Here is a 15,315-nt window from a genome sequence, read left to right on the forward strand (position 1 = left end):
TTTGCGTCGGATTCGAAAATCTAGACTCACAGGAGATCGACCATAAGGTGCCCGAGGCAGCAATAGACCCTTGGAGACAGGTCGGCCGGAGGACGATGTATTGAATCGCGACGCGATTTGTGTGTTCCATCGTCATTAACAGGCTCTGAACGTTACAATTAACTGTCAGTTTTGCGTCGGATTCGAAAATCTAGACTCACAGGAGATCGACCATAAGGTGCCCGAGGCAGCAATAGACCCTTGGAGACAGGTCGGCCGGAGGACGATGTATTGAATCGCGACGCGATTTGTGTGTTCCATCGTCATTAACAGGCTCTGAACGTTACAATTAACTGTCAGTTTTGCGTCGGATTCGAAAATCTAGACTCACAGGAGATCGACCATAAGGTGCCCGAGGCAGCAATAAACCCTTGGAGACAGGTCGGCCGGAGGACGATGTATTGAATCGCGACGCGATTTGTGTGTTCCATCGTCATTAACAGGCTCTGAACGTTACAATTAACTGTCAGTTTTGCGTCGGATTCGAAAATCTAGACTCACAGAGGAACGACCATAAGGTGCCCGAGGCAGCACTAGACCCTTGGAGACAAGTCGGCTGGAGGACGATGTATTGAATCGCGACGCGATTTGTGTGTTCCATCGTCATTAACAGGCTCTGAACGTTACAATCAACTGTCAGTTTTGCGTCGGATTCGAAAATCTAGACTCACAGGAGAACGACCATAAGGTGCCCGAGGCAGCAATAGACCCTTGGAGACAGGTCGGCCGGAGGACGATGTATTGAATCGCGACGCAATTTGTGTGTTCCATCGTCATTAACAGGCTCTGAACGTTACAATTAACTGTCAGTTTTGCGTCGGATTCGAAAATCTAGACTCACAGGAGAACGACCATAAGGTGCCCGGCGGAGCAATAGATCCTTGGAGACAGGTCGGCCGGAGGACGATGTATTGAATCTCGACGCAATTTGTGTGTTCCATCGTCATGAACAGGCTCTGAACCTTACAATTAACTGTCAGTTTTGCGTCGGATTCGAAAATCTAGACTCACAGGAGATCGACCATAAGGTGCCCGAGGCAGCAATAGACCCTTGGAGACAGGTCGGCCGGAGGACGATGTATTGAATCGCGACGCGATTTTTGTGTTCCATCGTCATTAACAGGCTCTGAACGTTACAATTAACTGTCAGTTTTGCGTCGGATTCGAAAATCTAGACTCACAGGAGATCGACCATAAGGTGCCCGAGGCAGCAATAGACCCTTGGAGACAGGTCGGCCGGAGGACGATGTATTGAATCGTGACGCGATTTGTGTGTTCCATCGTCATTAACAGGCTCTGAACGTTACAATTAACCGTCAGTTTTGCGTCGGATTCGAAAATCTAGACTCACAGGAGATCGACCATAAGGTGCCCGAGGCAGCAATAGACCCTTGGAGACAGGTCGGCCGGAAGACGATGTATTGAATCGCGACGCAATTTGTGTGTTCCATTGTCATTAAGGGGCTCTGAACCTTACAATTTACTGTCAGTTTTGCGTCGGATTCGAAAATCTAGACTCACAGAGGAACGACCATAAGGTGCCCGAGGCAGCACTAGACCCTTGGAGACAAGTCGGCTGGAGGACGATGTATTGAATCGCGACAGGATTTGTGTGTTCCATCGTCATTAACAGGCTCTGAACGTTACAATCAACTGTCAGTTTTGCGTCGGATTCGAAAATCTAGACTCACAGGAGATCGACCATAAGGTGCCCGAGGCAGCAGTAGACCCTTGGATACAGGTCGGCCGGAGGACGATGTATTGAATCGCGACGGGATTTGTGTGTTCCATCGTCATTAACAGGCTCTGGACGTTACAATTAACTGTCAGTTTTGCGTCGGATTCGAAAATCTAGACTCACAGGAGATCGACCATAAGGTGCCCGAGGCAGCAATAGACCCTTGGAGACAGGTCGGCCGGAGGACGATGTATTGAATCGCGACGCGATTTGTGTGTTCCATTGTCATTAAGAGGCCCTGAACCTTACAATTAACTGTCAGTTTTGCGTCGGATTCGAAAATCTAGACTCACAGGAGAACGACCATAAGGTGCCCGAGGCAGCACTAGACCCTTGGAGACAAATCGGCTGGAGGACGATGTATTGAATCACGACGCGATTTGTGTGTTCCATCGTCATTAACAGGCTCTGAACGTTACAATTAACTGTCAGTTTTGCGTCGGATTCGAAAATCTAGACTCACAGGAGAACGACCATAAGGTGCCCGAGGCAGCAATAGACCCTTGGAGACAGGTCGGCCGGAGGACGATGTATTGAATCGCGACGCGATTTGTGTGTTCCATCGTCATTAACAGGCTCTGAACGTTACAATTAACTGTCAGTTTTGCGTCGGATTCGAAAATCCAGACTCACAGGAGATCGACCATAAGGTGCCCGAGGCAGCAATAGACTCTTGGAGACAGGTCGGCCGGAAGACGATGTATTGAATCGCGACGCAATTTGTGTGTTCCATTGTCATTAAGGGGCTCTGAACCTTACAATTAACTGTCAGTTTTGCGTCGGATTCGAAAATCTAGACTCACAGAGGAACGACCATAAGGTGCCCGAGGCAGCACTAGACCCTTGGAGACAAGTCGGCTGGAGGACGATGTATTGAATCGCGACGCGATTTGTGTGTTCCATCGTCATTAACAGGCTCTGAACGTTACAATCAACTGTCAGTTTTGCGTCGGATTCGAAAATCTAGAAACACAGGAGATCGACCATATGGTGCCCGAGGCAGCAATAGACCCTTGGAGACAGGTCGGTCGGAGGACGATGTATTGAATCGCGACGCGATTTGTGTGTTCCATCGTCATTAACAGGCTCTGAACGTTACAATTAACTGTCACTTTTGCGTCTGATTCGAAAATCTAGACTCACAGAGGAACGACCATAAGGTCTCCGAGGCAGCAATAGACCCTTGGAGACAGGTCGGCCGGCGGACGATGTATTGAATCGCGACGGGATTTTGTGTTCCATCGTCATTAACAGGCTCTGAACGTTACAATTAACTGTCAGTTTGGCGTCGGATTCGAAAATCTAGACTCACAGGACATCGACCATAAGGTGCCCGAGGCAGCAATAGTCCCTTGGAGACAGGTCGGCCGGAGGACGATGTATTGAATCGCGACGGGATTTGTGTGTTCCATCGTCATTAACAGGCTCTGAACGTTACAATTAACTGTCAGTTTTGCGTCGGATTCGAAAATCTAGACTCACAGGAGATCGACCATAAGGTGCCCGAGGCAGCAATAGACCCTTGGAGACAGGTCGGCCGGAAGACGATGTATTGAATCGCGACGCAATTTGTGTGTTCCATTGTCATTAAGGGGCTCTGAACCTTACAATTAACTGTCAGTTTTGCGTCGGATTCGAAAATCTAGACTCACAGGAGAACGACCATAAGGTGCCCGAGGCAGCACTAGACCCTTGGAGACAAGTCGGCTGGAGGACGATGTATTGAATCGCGACGCGATTTGTGTGTTCCATCGGCATTAACAGGCTCTGAACGTTACAATCAACTGTCAGTTTTGCGTCGGATTCGAAAATCTAGACTCACAGGAGAACGACCATAAGGTGCCCGAGGCAGCAATAGACCCTTGGAGACAGGTCGGCCGGAGGACGATGTATTGAATCGCGACGCAATTTGTGTGTTCCATCGTCATTAACAGGCTAAGAACGTTACAATTAACTGTCAGTTTTTCGTCGGATTCGAAAATCTAGACTCACAGGAGAACGACCATAAGGTGCCCGAGGGAGCAATAGACCCTTGGAGACAGGTCGGCCGGAGGACGATGTATTGAATCTCGACGCAATTTGTGTGTTCCATCGTCATGAACAGGCTCTGAACCTTACAATTAACTGTCAGTTTTGCGTCGGATTCGAAAATCTAGACTCACAGGAGATCGACCATAAGGTGCCCGAGGCAGCAATAGACCCTTGGAGACAGGTCGGCCGGAGGACGATGTATTGAATCGCGACGCGATTTGTGTGTTCCATCGTCATTAACAGGCTCTGAACGTTACAATTAACTGTCAGTTTTGCGTCGGATTCGAAAATCTAGACTCACAGAGGATCGACCATAAGGTGCCCGAGGCAGCAATAGACCCTTGGAGACAGGTCGGCCGGAAGACGATGTATTGAATCGAGACGCAATTTGTGTGTTCCATTGTCATTAAGGGGCTCTGAACCTTACAATTAACTGTCAGTTTTGCGTCAGATTCGAAAATCTAGACTCACAGAGGAACGACCATAAGGTGCCCGAGGCAGCACTAGACCCTTGGAGACAAGTCGGCTGGAACACGATGTATTGAATCGCGACGCGATTAGTGTGTTCCATCGTAATTAACAGGCTCTGAACGTTACAATCAACTGTCAGTTTTGCGTCGGATTCGAAAATCTAGACTCACAGGAGAACGACCATAAGGTGCCCGAGGCAGCACTAGACCCTTGGAGACAAATCGGCTGGAGGACGATGTATTGAATCGCGACGCGATTTGTGTGTTCCATCGTCATTAACAGGCTCTGAACGTTACAATTAACTGTCAGTTTTGCGTCGGATTCGAAAATCTAGACTCACAGGAGAACGACCATAAGGTGCCCGAGGCAGCAATAGACCCTTGGAGACAGGTCGGCCGGAGGACGATGTATTGAATCGCGACGCGATTTGTGTGTTCCATCGTCATTAACAGGCTCTGAACGTTACAATTAACTGTCAGTTTTGCGACGGATTCGAAAATCTAGACTCACAGGAGATCGACCATAAGGTGCCCGAGGCAGCAATAGACCCTTGGAGACAGGTCGGCCGGAAGACGATGTATTGAATCGAGACGCAATTTGTGTGTTCCATCGTCATTTACAGGCTCTGGACGTTACAATTAACTGTCAGTTTTGCGTCGGATTCGAAAATCTAGAGTCACAGGAGATCGACCATAAGGTGCCCGAGGCAGCAATAGACCCTTGGAGACAGGTCGGCCGGAGGACGATGTATTGAATCGCGACGCGATTTGTGTGTTCCATTGTCATTAAGAGGCCCTGAACCTTACAATTAACTGTCAGTTTTGCGTCGGATTCGAAAATCTAGACTCACAGGAGAACGACCATAAGGTGCCCGAGGCAGCAATAGACCCTTGGAGACAGGTCGGCCGGAGGACGATGTATTGAATCGCGACGCGATTTGTGTGTTCCATCGTCATTAACAGGCTCTGAACGTTACAATTAACTGTCAGTTTTGCGACGGATTCGAAAATCTAGACTCACAGGAGATCGACCATAAGGTGCCCGAGGCAGCAATAGACCCTTGGAGACAGGTCGGCCGGAAGACGATGTATTGAATCGAGACGCAATTTGTGTGTTCCATCGTCATTAACAGGCTCTGGACGTTTCAATTAACTGTCAGTTTTGCGTCGGATTCGAAAATCTAGACTCACAGGAGATCGACCATAAGGTGCCCGAGGCAGCAATAGACCCTTGGAGACAGGTCGGCCGGAGGACGATGTATTGAATCGCGACGCGATTTGTGTGTTCCATTGTCATTAAGAGGCCCTGAACCTTACAATTAACTGTCAGTTTTGCGTCGGATTCGAAAATCTAGACTCACAGGAGAACGACCATAAGGTGCCCGAGGCAGCACTAGACCCTTGGAGACAAATCGGCTGGAGGACGATGTATTGAATCGCGACGCGATTTGTGTGTTCCATCGTCATTAACAGGCTCTGAACGTTACAATTAACTGTCAGTTTTGCGTCGGATTCGAAAATCTAGACTCACAGGAGAACGACCATAAGGTGCCCGAGGCAGCAATAGACCCTTGGAGACAGGTCGGCCGGAGGACGATGTATTGAATCGCGACGCGATTTGTGTGTTCCATCGTCATTAACAGGCTCTGAACGTTACAATTAACTGTCAGTTTTGCGTCGGATTCGAAAATCTAGACTCACAGGAGATCGACCATAAGGTGAACGAGGCAGCAATAGACTCTTGGAGACAGGTCGGCCGGAAGACGATGTATTGAATCGCGATGCAATTTGTGTGTTCCATTGTCATTAAGGGGCTCTGAACCTTACAATTAACTGTCAGTTTTGCGTCGGATTCGAAAATCTAGACTCACAGAGGAACGACCATAAGGTGCCCGAGGCAGCACTAGACCCTTGGAGACAGGTCGGCCGGAGGACGATGTATTGAATCGCGACGCAATTTGTGTGTTCCATCGTCATTAACAGTCTCTGAACGTTACAATTAACTGTCAGTTTTGCGTCTGATTCGAAAATCTAGACTCACAGAGGAACGACCATAAGGTGCCCGAGGCAGCAATAGACCCTTGGAGACAGGTCGGCCGGCGGACGATGTATTGAATCGCGACGGGATTTTTGTGTTCCATCGTCATTAACAGGCTCTGAACGTTACAATTAACTGTCAGTTTGGCGTCGGATTCGAAAATCTAGACTCACAGGAGATCGACCATAAGGTGCCCGAGGCAGCAATAGACACTTGGAGGCAGGTCGGCCGGAGGACAATGTATTGTATCGCGACGCGATTTGTGTGTGACCATCGTCATTAACAGGCTCTGAACGTTACAATTAACCGTCAGTTTTGCGTCGGATTCGAAAATCTAGACTCACAGGAGATCGACCATAAGGTGCCCGAGGCAGCAATAGACCCTTGGAGACAGGTCGGCCGGAAGACGATGTATTGAATCGCGACGCAATTTGTGTGTTCCATTGTCATTAAGGGGCTCTGAACCTTACAATTAACTGTCAGTTTTGCGTCAGATTCGAAAATCTAGACTCACAGAGGAACGACCATAAGGTGCCCGAGGCAGCACTAGACCCTTGGAGACAAGTCGGCTGGAACACGATGTATTGAATCGCGACGCGATTTGTGTGTTCCATCGTCATTAACAGGCTCTGAACGTTACAATCAACTGTCAGTTTTGCGTCGGATTCGAAAATCTAGACTCACAGGAGAACGACCATAAGGTGCCCGAGGGTGCAATAGACCCTTGGAGACAGGTCGGCCGGAGGACGATGTATTGAATCGCGACGCAATTTGTGTGTTCCATCGTCATGAACAGGCTCTGAACCTTACAATTAACTGTCAGTTTTGCGTCGGATTCGAAAATCTAGACTCACAGGAGATCGACCATAAGGTGCCCGAGGCAGCAATAGACCCTTGGAGACAGGTCGGCCGGAGGACGATGTATTGAATCGCGACGCGATTTGTGTGTTCCATCGTCATTAACAGGCTCTGAACGTTACAATTAACTGTCAGTTTTGCGTCGGATTCGAAAATCTAGACTCACAGGAGATCGACCATAAGGTGCCCGAGGCAGCAATAGACCCTTGGAGACAGGTCGGCCGGAGGACGATGTATTGAATCGCGACGCGATTTGTGTGTTCCATCGTCATTAACAGGCTCTGAACGTTACAATTAACTGTCAGTTTTGCGTCGGATTCGAAAATCTAGACTCACAGGAGATCGACCATAAGGTGCCCGAGGCAGCAATAGACCCTTGGAGACAGGTCGGCCGGAGGACGATGTATTGAATCGCGACGCGATTTGTGTGTTCCATCGTCATTAACAGGCTCTGAACGTTACAATTAACTGTCAGTTTTGCGTCGGATTCGAAAATCTAGACTCACAGAGGAACGACCATAAGGTGCCCGAGGCAGCACTAGACCCTTGGAGACAAGTCGGCTGGAGGACGATGTATTGAATCGCGACGCGATTTGTGTGTTCCATCGTCATTAACAGGCTCTGAACGTTACAATCAACTGTCAGTTTTGCGTCGGATTCGAAAATCTAGACTCACAGGAGAACGACCATAAGGTGCCCGAGGCAGCAATAGACCCTTGGAGACAGGTCGGCCGGAGGACGATGTATTGAATCGCGACGCAATTTGTGTGTTCCATCGTCATTAACAGGCTCTGAACGTTACAATTAACTGTCAGTTTTGCGTCGGATTCGAAAATCTAGACTCACAGGAGAACGACCATAAGGTGCCCGGCGGAGCAATAGATCCTTGGAGACAGGTCGGCCGGAGGACGATGTATTGAATCTCGACGCAATTTGTGTGTTCCATCGTCATGAACAGGCTCTGAACCTTACAATTAACTGTCAGATTTTCGTCGGATTCGAAAATCTAGACTCACAGGAGATCGACCATAAGGTGCCCGAGGCAGCAATAGACCCTTGGAGACAGGTCGGCCGGAGGACGATGTATTGAATCGCGACGCGATTTTTGTGTTCCATCGTCATTAACAGGCTCTGAACGTTACAATTAACTGTCAGTTTTGCGTCGGATTCGAAAATCTAGACTCACAGGAGATCGACCATAAGGTGCCCGAGGCAGCAATAGACCCTTGGAGACAGGTCGGCCGGAGGACGATGTATTGAATCGTGACGCGATTTGTGTGTTCCATCGTCATTAACAGGCTCTGAACGTTACAATTAACCGTCAGTTTTGCGTCGGATTCGAAAATCTAGACTCACAGGAGATCGACCATAAGGTGCCCGAGGCAGCAATAGACCCTTGGAGACAGGTCGGCCGGAAGACGATGTATTGAATCGCGACGCAATTTGTGTGTTCCATTGTCATTAAGGGGCTCTGAACCTTACAATTTACTGTCAGTTTTGCGTCGGATTCGAAAATCTAGACTCACAGAGGAACGACCATAAGGTGCCCGAGGCAGCACTAGACCCTTGGAGACAAGTCGGCTGGAGGACGATGTATTGAATCGCGACAGGATTTGTGTGTTCCATCGTCATTAACAGGCTCTGAACGTTACAATCAACTGTCAGTTTTGCGTCGGATTCGAAAATCTAGACTCACAGGAGATCGACCATAAGGTGCCCGAGGCAGCAATAGACCCTTGGATACAGGTCGGCCGGAGGACGATGTATTGAATCGCGACGGGATTTGTGTGTTCCATCGTCATTAACAGGCTCTGGACGTTACAATTAACTGTCAGTTTTGCGTCGGATTCGAAAATCTAGACTCACAGGAGATCGACCATAAGGTGCCCGAGGCAGCAATAGACCCTTGGAGACAGGTCGGCCGGAGGACGATGTATTGAATCGCGACGCGATTTGTGTGTTCCATTGTCATTAAGAGGCCCTGAACCTTACAATTAACTGTCAGTTTTGCGTCGGATTCGAAAATCTAGACTCACAGGAGAACGACCATAAGGTGCCCGAGGCAGCACTAGACCCTTGGAGACAAATCGGCTGGAGGACGATGTATTGAATCACGACGCGATTTGTGTGTTCCATCGTCATTAACAGGCTCTGAACGTTACAATTAACTGTCAGTTTTGCGTCGGATTCGAAAATCTAGACTCACAGGAGAACGACCATAAGGTGCCCGAGGCAGCAATAGACCCTTGGAGACAGGTCGGCCGGAGGACGATGTATTGAATCGCGACGCGATTTGTGTGTTCCATCGTCATTAACAGGCTCTGAACGTTACAATTAACTGTCAGTTTTGCGTCGGATTCGAAAATCTAGACTCACAGGAGATCGACCATAAGGTGCCCGAGGCAGCAATAGACTCTTGGAGACAGGTCGGCCGGAAGACGATGTATTGAATCGCGACGCAATTTGTGTGTTCCATTGTCATTAAGGGGCTCTGAACCTTACAATTAACTGTCAGTTTTGCGTCGGATTCGAAAATCTAGACTCACAGAGGAACGACCATAAGGTGCCCGAGGCAGCACTAGACCCTTGGAGACAAGTCGGCTGGAGGACGATGTATTGAATCGCGACGCGATTTGTGTGTTCCATCGTCATTAACAGGCTCTGAACGTTACAATCAACTGTCAGTTTTGCGTCGGATTCGAAAATCTAGACTCACAGGAGAACGACCATAAGGTGCCCGAGGCAGCAATAGACCCTTGGAGACAGGTCGGCCGGAGGACGATGTATTGAATCGCGACGCAATTTGTGTGTTCCATCGTCATTAACAGGCTCTGAACGTTACAATTAACTGTCAGTTTTGCGTCGGATTCGAAAATCTAGACTCACAGGAGAACGACCATAAGGTGCCCGGCGGAGCAATAGATCCTTGGAGACAGGTCGGCCGGAGGACGATGTATTGAATCTCGACGCAATTTGTGTGTTCCATCGTCATGAACAGGCTCTGAACCTTACAATTAACTGTCAGTTTTGCGTCGGATTCGAAAATCTAGACTCACAGGAGATCGACCATAAGGTGCCCGAGGCAGCAATAGACCCTTGGAGACAGGTCGGCCGGAGGACGATGTATTGAATCGCGACGCGATTTTTGTGTTCCATCGTCATTAACAGGCTCTGAACGTTACAATTAACTGTCAGTTTTGCGTCGGATTCGAAAATCTAGACTCACAGGAGATCGACCATAAGGTGCCCGAGGCAGCAATAGACCCTTGGAGACAGGTCGGCCGGAGGACGATGTATTGAATCGTGACGCGATTTGTGTGTTCCATCGTCATTAACAGGCTCTGAACGTTACAATTAACCGTCAGTTTTGCGTCGGATTCGAAAATCTAGACTCACAGGAGATCGACCATAAGGTGCCCGAGGCAGCAATAGACCCTTGGAGACAGGTCGGCCGGAAGACGAGGTATTGAATCGCGACGCAATTTGTGTGTTCCATTGTCATTAAGGGGCTCTGAACCTTACAATTAACTGTCAGTTTTGCGTCGGATTCGAAAATCTAGACTCACAGAGGAACGACCATAAGGTGCCCGAGGCAGCACTAGACCCTTGGAGACAAGTCGGCTGGAGGACGATGTATTGAATCGCGACAGGATTTGTGTGTTCCATCGTCATTAACAGGCTCTGAACGTTACAATCAACTGTCAGTTTTGCGTCGGATTCGAAAATCTAGACTCACAGGAGATCGACCATAAGGTGCCCGAGGCAGCAATAGACCCTTGGATACAGGTCGGCCGGAGGACGATGTATTGAATCGCGACGGGATTTGTGTGTTCCATCGTCATTAACAGGCTCTGGACGTTACAATTAACTGTCAGTTTTGCGTCGGATTCGAAAATCTAGACTCACAGGAGATCGACCATAAGGTGCCCGAGGCAGCAATAGACCCTTGGAGACAGGTCGGCCGGAGGACGATGTATTGAATCGCGACGCGATTTGTGTGTTCCATTGTCATTAAGAGGCCCTGAACCTTACAATTAACTGTCAGTTTTGCGTCGGATTCGAAAATCTAGACTCACAGGAGAACGACCATAAGGTGCCCGAGGCAGCACTAGACCCTTGGAGACAAATCGGCTGGAGGACGATGTATTGAATCGCGACGCGATTTGTGTGTTCCATCGTCATTAACAGGCTCTGAACGTTACAATTAACTGTCAGTTTTGCGTCGGATTCGAAAATCTAGACTCACAGGAGAACGACCATAAGGTGCCCGGCGGAGCAATAGATCCTTGGAGACAGGTCGGCCGGAGGACGATGTATTGAATCTCGACGCAATTTGTGTGTTCCATCGTCATGAACAGGCTCTGAACCTTACAATTAACTGTCAGTTTTGCGTCGGATTCGAAAATCTAGACTCACAGGAGATCGACCATAAGGTGCCCGAGGCAGCAATAGACCCTTGGAGACAGGTCGGCCGGAGGACGATGTATTGAATCGCGACGCGATTTTTGTGTTCCATCGTCATTAACAGGCTCTGAACGTTACAATTAACTGTCAGTTTTGCGTCGGATTCGAAAATCTAGACTCACAGGAGATCGACCATAAGGTGCCCGAGGCAGCAATAGACCCTTGGAGACAGGTCGGCCGGAGGACGATGTATTGAATCGTGACGCGATTTGTGTGTTCCATCGTCATTAACAGGCTCTGAACGTTACAATTAACCGTCAGTTTTGCGTCGGATTCGAAAATCTAGACTCACAGGAGATCGACCATAAGGTGCCCGAGGCAGCAATAGACCCTTGGAGACAGGTCGGCCGGAAGACGATGTATTGAATCGCGACGCAATTTGTGTGTTCCATTGTCATTAAGGGGCTCTGAACCTTACAATTAACTGTCAGTTTGGCGTCGGATTCGAAAATCTAGACTCACAGGACATCGACCATAAGGTGCCCGAGGCAGCAATAGACCCTTGGAGACAGGTCGGCCGGAGGACGATGTATTGAATCGCGACGGGATTTGTGTGTTCCATCGTCATTAACAGGCTCTGAACGTTACAATTAACTGTCAGTTTTGCGTCGGATTCGAAAATCTAGACTCACAGGAGATCGACCATAAGGTGCCCGAGGCAGCAATAGACACTTGGAGGCAGGTCGGCCGGAGGACAATGTATTGTATCGCGACGCGATTTGTGTGTGACCATCGTCATTAACAGGCTCTGAACGTTACAATTAACCGTCAGTTTTGCGTCGGATTCGAAAATCTAGACTCACAGGAGATTGACCATAAGGTGCCCGAGGCAGCAATAGACCCTTGGAGACAGGTCGGCCGGAAGACGATGTATTGAATCGCGACGCAATTTGTGTGTTCCATTGTCATTAAGGGGCTCTGAACCTTACAATTAACTGTCAGTTTTGCGTCAGATTCGAAAATCTAGACTCACAGAGGAACGACCATAAGGTGCCCGAGGCAGCACTAGACCCTTGGAGACAAGTCGGCTGGAACACGATGTATTGAATCGCGACGCGATTTGTGTGTTCCATCGTCATTAACAGGCTCTGAACGTTACAATCAACTGTCAGTTTTGCGTCGGATTCGAAAATCTAGACTCACAGGAGAACGACCATAAGGTGCCCGAGGGTGCAATAGACCCTTGGAGACAGGTCGGCCGGAGGACGATGTATTGAATCGCGACGCAATTTGTGTGTTCCATCGTCATGAACAGGCTCTGAACCTTACAATTAACTGTCAGTTTTGCGTCGGATTCGAAAATCTAGACTCACAGGAGATCGACCATAAGGTGCCCGAGGCAGCAATAGACCCTTGGAGACAGGTCGGCCGGAGGACGATGTATTGAATCGCGACGCGATTTGTGTGTTCCATCGTCATTAACAGGCTCTGAACGTTACAATTAACTGTCAGTTTTGCGTCGGATTCGAAAATCTAGACTCACAGGAGATCGACCATAAGGTGCCCGAGGCAGCAATAGACCCTTGGAGACAGGTCGGCCGGAGGACGATGTATTGAATCGCGACGCGATTTGTGTGTTCCATCGTCATTAACAGGCTCTGAACGTTACAATTAACTGTCAGTTTTGCGTCGGATTCGAAAATCTAGACTCACAGGAGATCGACCATAAGGTGCCCGAGGCAGCAATAGACCCTTGGAGACAGGTCGGCCGGAGGACGATGTATTGAATCGCGACGCGATTTGTGTGTTCCATCGTCATTAACAGGCTCTGAACGTTACAATTAACTGTCAGTTTTGCGTCGGATTCGAAAATCTAGACTCACAGGAGAACGACCATAAGGTGCCCGAGGCAGCACTAGACCCTTGGAGACAAGTCGGCTGGAGGACGATGTATTGAATCGCGACGCGATTTGTGTGTTCCATCGTCATTAACAGGCTCTGAACGTTACAATCAACTGTCAGTTTTGCGTCGGATTCGAAAATCTAGACTCACAGGAGAACGACCATAAGGTGCCCGAGGCAGCAATAGACCCTTGGAGACAGGTCGGCCGGAGGACGATGTATTGAATCGCGACGCAATTTGTGTGTTCCATCGTCATTAACAGGCTCTGAACGTTACAATTAACTGTCAGTTTTGCGTCGGATTCGAAAATCTAGACTCACAGGAGAACGACCATAAGGTGCCCGGCGGAGCAATAGATCCTTGGAGACAGGTCGGCCGGAGGACGATGTATTGAATCTCGACGCAATTTGTGTGTTCCATCGTCATGAACAGGCTCTGAACCTTACAATTAACTGTCAGTTTTGCGTCGGATTCGAAAATCTAGACTCACAGGAGATCGACCATAAGGTGCCCGAGGCAGCAATAGACCCTTGGAGACAGGTCGGCCGGAGGACGATGTATTGAATCGCGACGCGATTTTTGTGTTCCATCGTCATTAACAGGCTCTGAACGTTACAATTAACTGTCAGTTTTGCGTCGGATTCGAAAATCTAGACTCACAGGAGATCGACCATAAGGTGCCCGAGGCAGCAATAGACCCTTGGAGACAGGTCGGCCGGAGGACGATGTATTGAATCGTGACGCGATTTGTGTGTTCCATCGTCATTAACAGGCTCTGAACGTTACAATTAACCGTCAGTTTTGCGTCGGATTCGAAAATCTAGACTCACAGGAGATCGACCATAAGGTGCCCGAGGCAGCAATAGACCCTTGGAGACAGGTCGGCCGGAAGACGATGTATTGAATCGCGACGCAATTTGTGTGTTCCATTGTCATTAAGGGGCTCTGAACCTTGCAATTTACTGTCAGTTTTGCGTCGGATTCGAAAATCTAGACTCACAGAGGAACGACCATAAGGTGCCCGAGGCAGCACTAGACCCTTGGAGACAAGTCGGCTGGAGGACGATGTATTGAATCGCGACAGGATTTGTGTGTTCCATCGTCATTAACAGGCTCTGAACGTTACAATCAACTGTCAGTTTTGCGTCGGATTCGAAAATCTAGACTCACAGGAGATCGACCATAAGGTGCCCGAGGCAGCAATAGACCCTTGGATACAGGTCGGCCGGAGGACGATGTATTGAATCGCGACGGGATTTGTGTGTTCCATCGTCATTAACAGGCTCTGGACGTTACAATTAAATGTCAGTTTTGCGTCGGATTCGAAAATCTAGACTCACAGGAGATCGACCATAAGGTGCCCGAGGCAGCAATAGACCCTTGGAGACAGGTCGGCCGGAGGACGATGTATTGAATCGCGACGCGATTTGTGTGTTCCATTGTCATTAAGAGGCCCTGAACCTTACAATTAACTGTCAGTTTTGCGTCGGATTCGAAAATCTAGACTCACAGGAGAACGACCATAAGGTGCCCGAGGCAGCACTAGACCCTTGGAGACAAATCGGCTGGAGGACGATGTATTGAATCACGACGCGATTTGTGTGTTCCATCGTCATTAACAGGCTCTGAACGTTACAATTAACTGTCAGTTTTGCGTCGGATTCGAAAATCTAGACTCACAGGAGAACGACCATAAGGTGCCCGAGGCAGCAATAGACCCTTGGAGACAGGTCGGCCGGAGGACGATGTATTGAATCGCGACGCGATTTGTGTGTTCCATCGTCATTAACAGGCTCTGAACGTTACAATTAACTGTCAGTTTTGCGTCGGATTC

The sequence above is a fragment of the Schistocerca nitens genome, chromosome 8 (genome assembly GCF_023898315.1).
Source record: "Schistocerca nitens isolate TAMUIC-IGC-003100 chromosome 8, iqSchNite1.1, whole genome shotgun sequence".
Classification (NCBI taxonomy): domain Eukaryota; kingdom Metazoa; phylum Arthropoda; class Insecta; order Orthoptera; family Acrididae; genus Schistocerca; species Schistocerca nitens.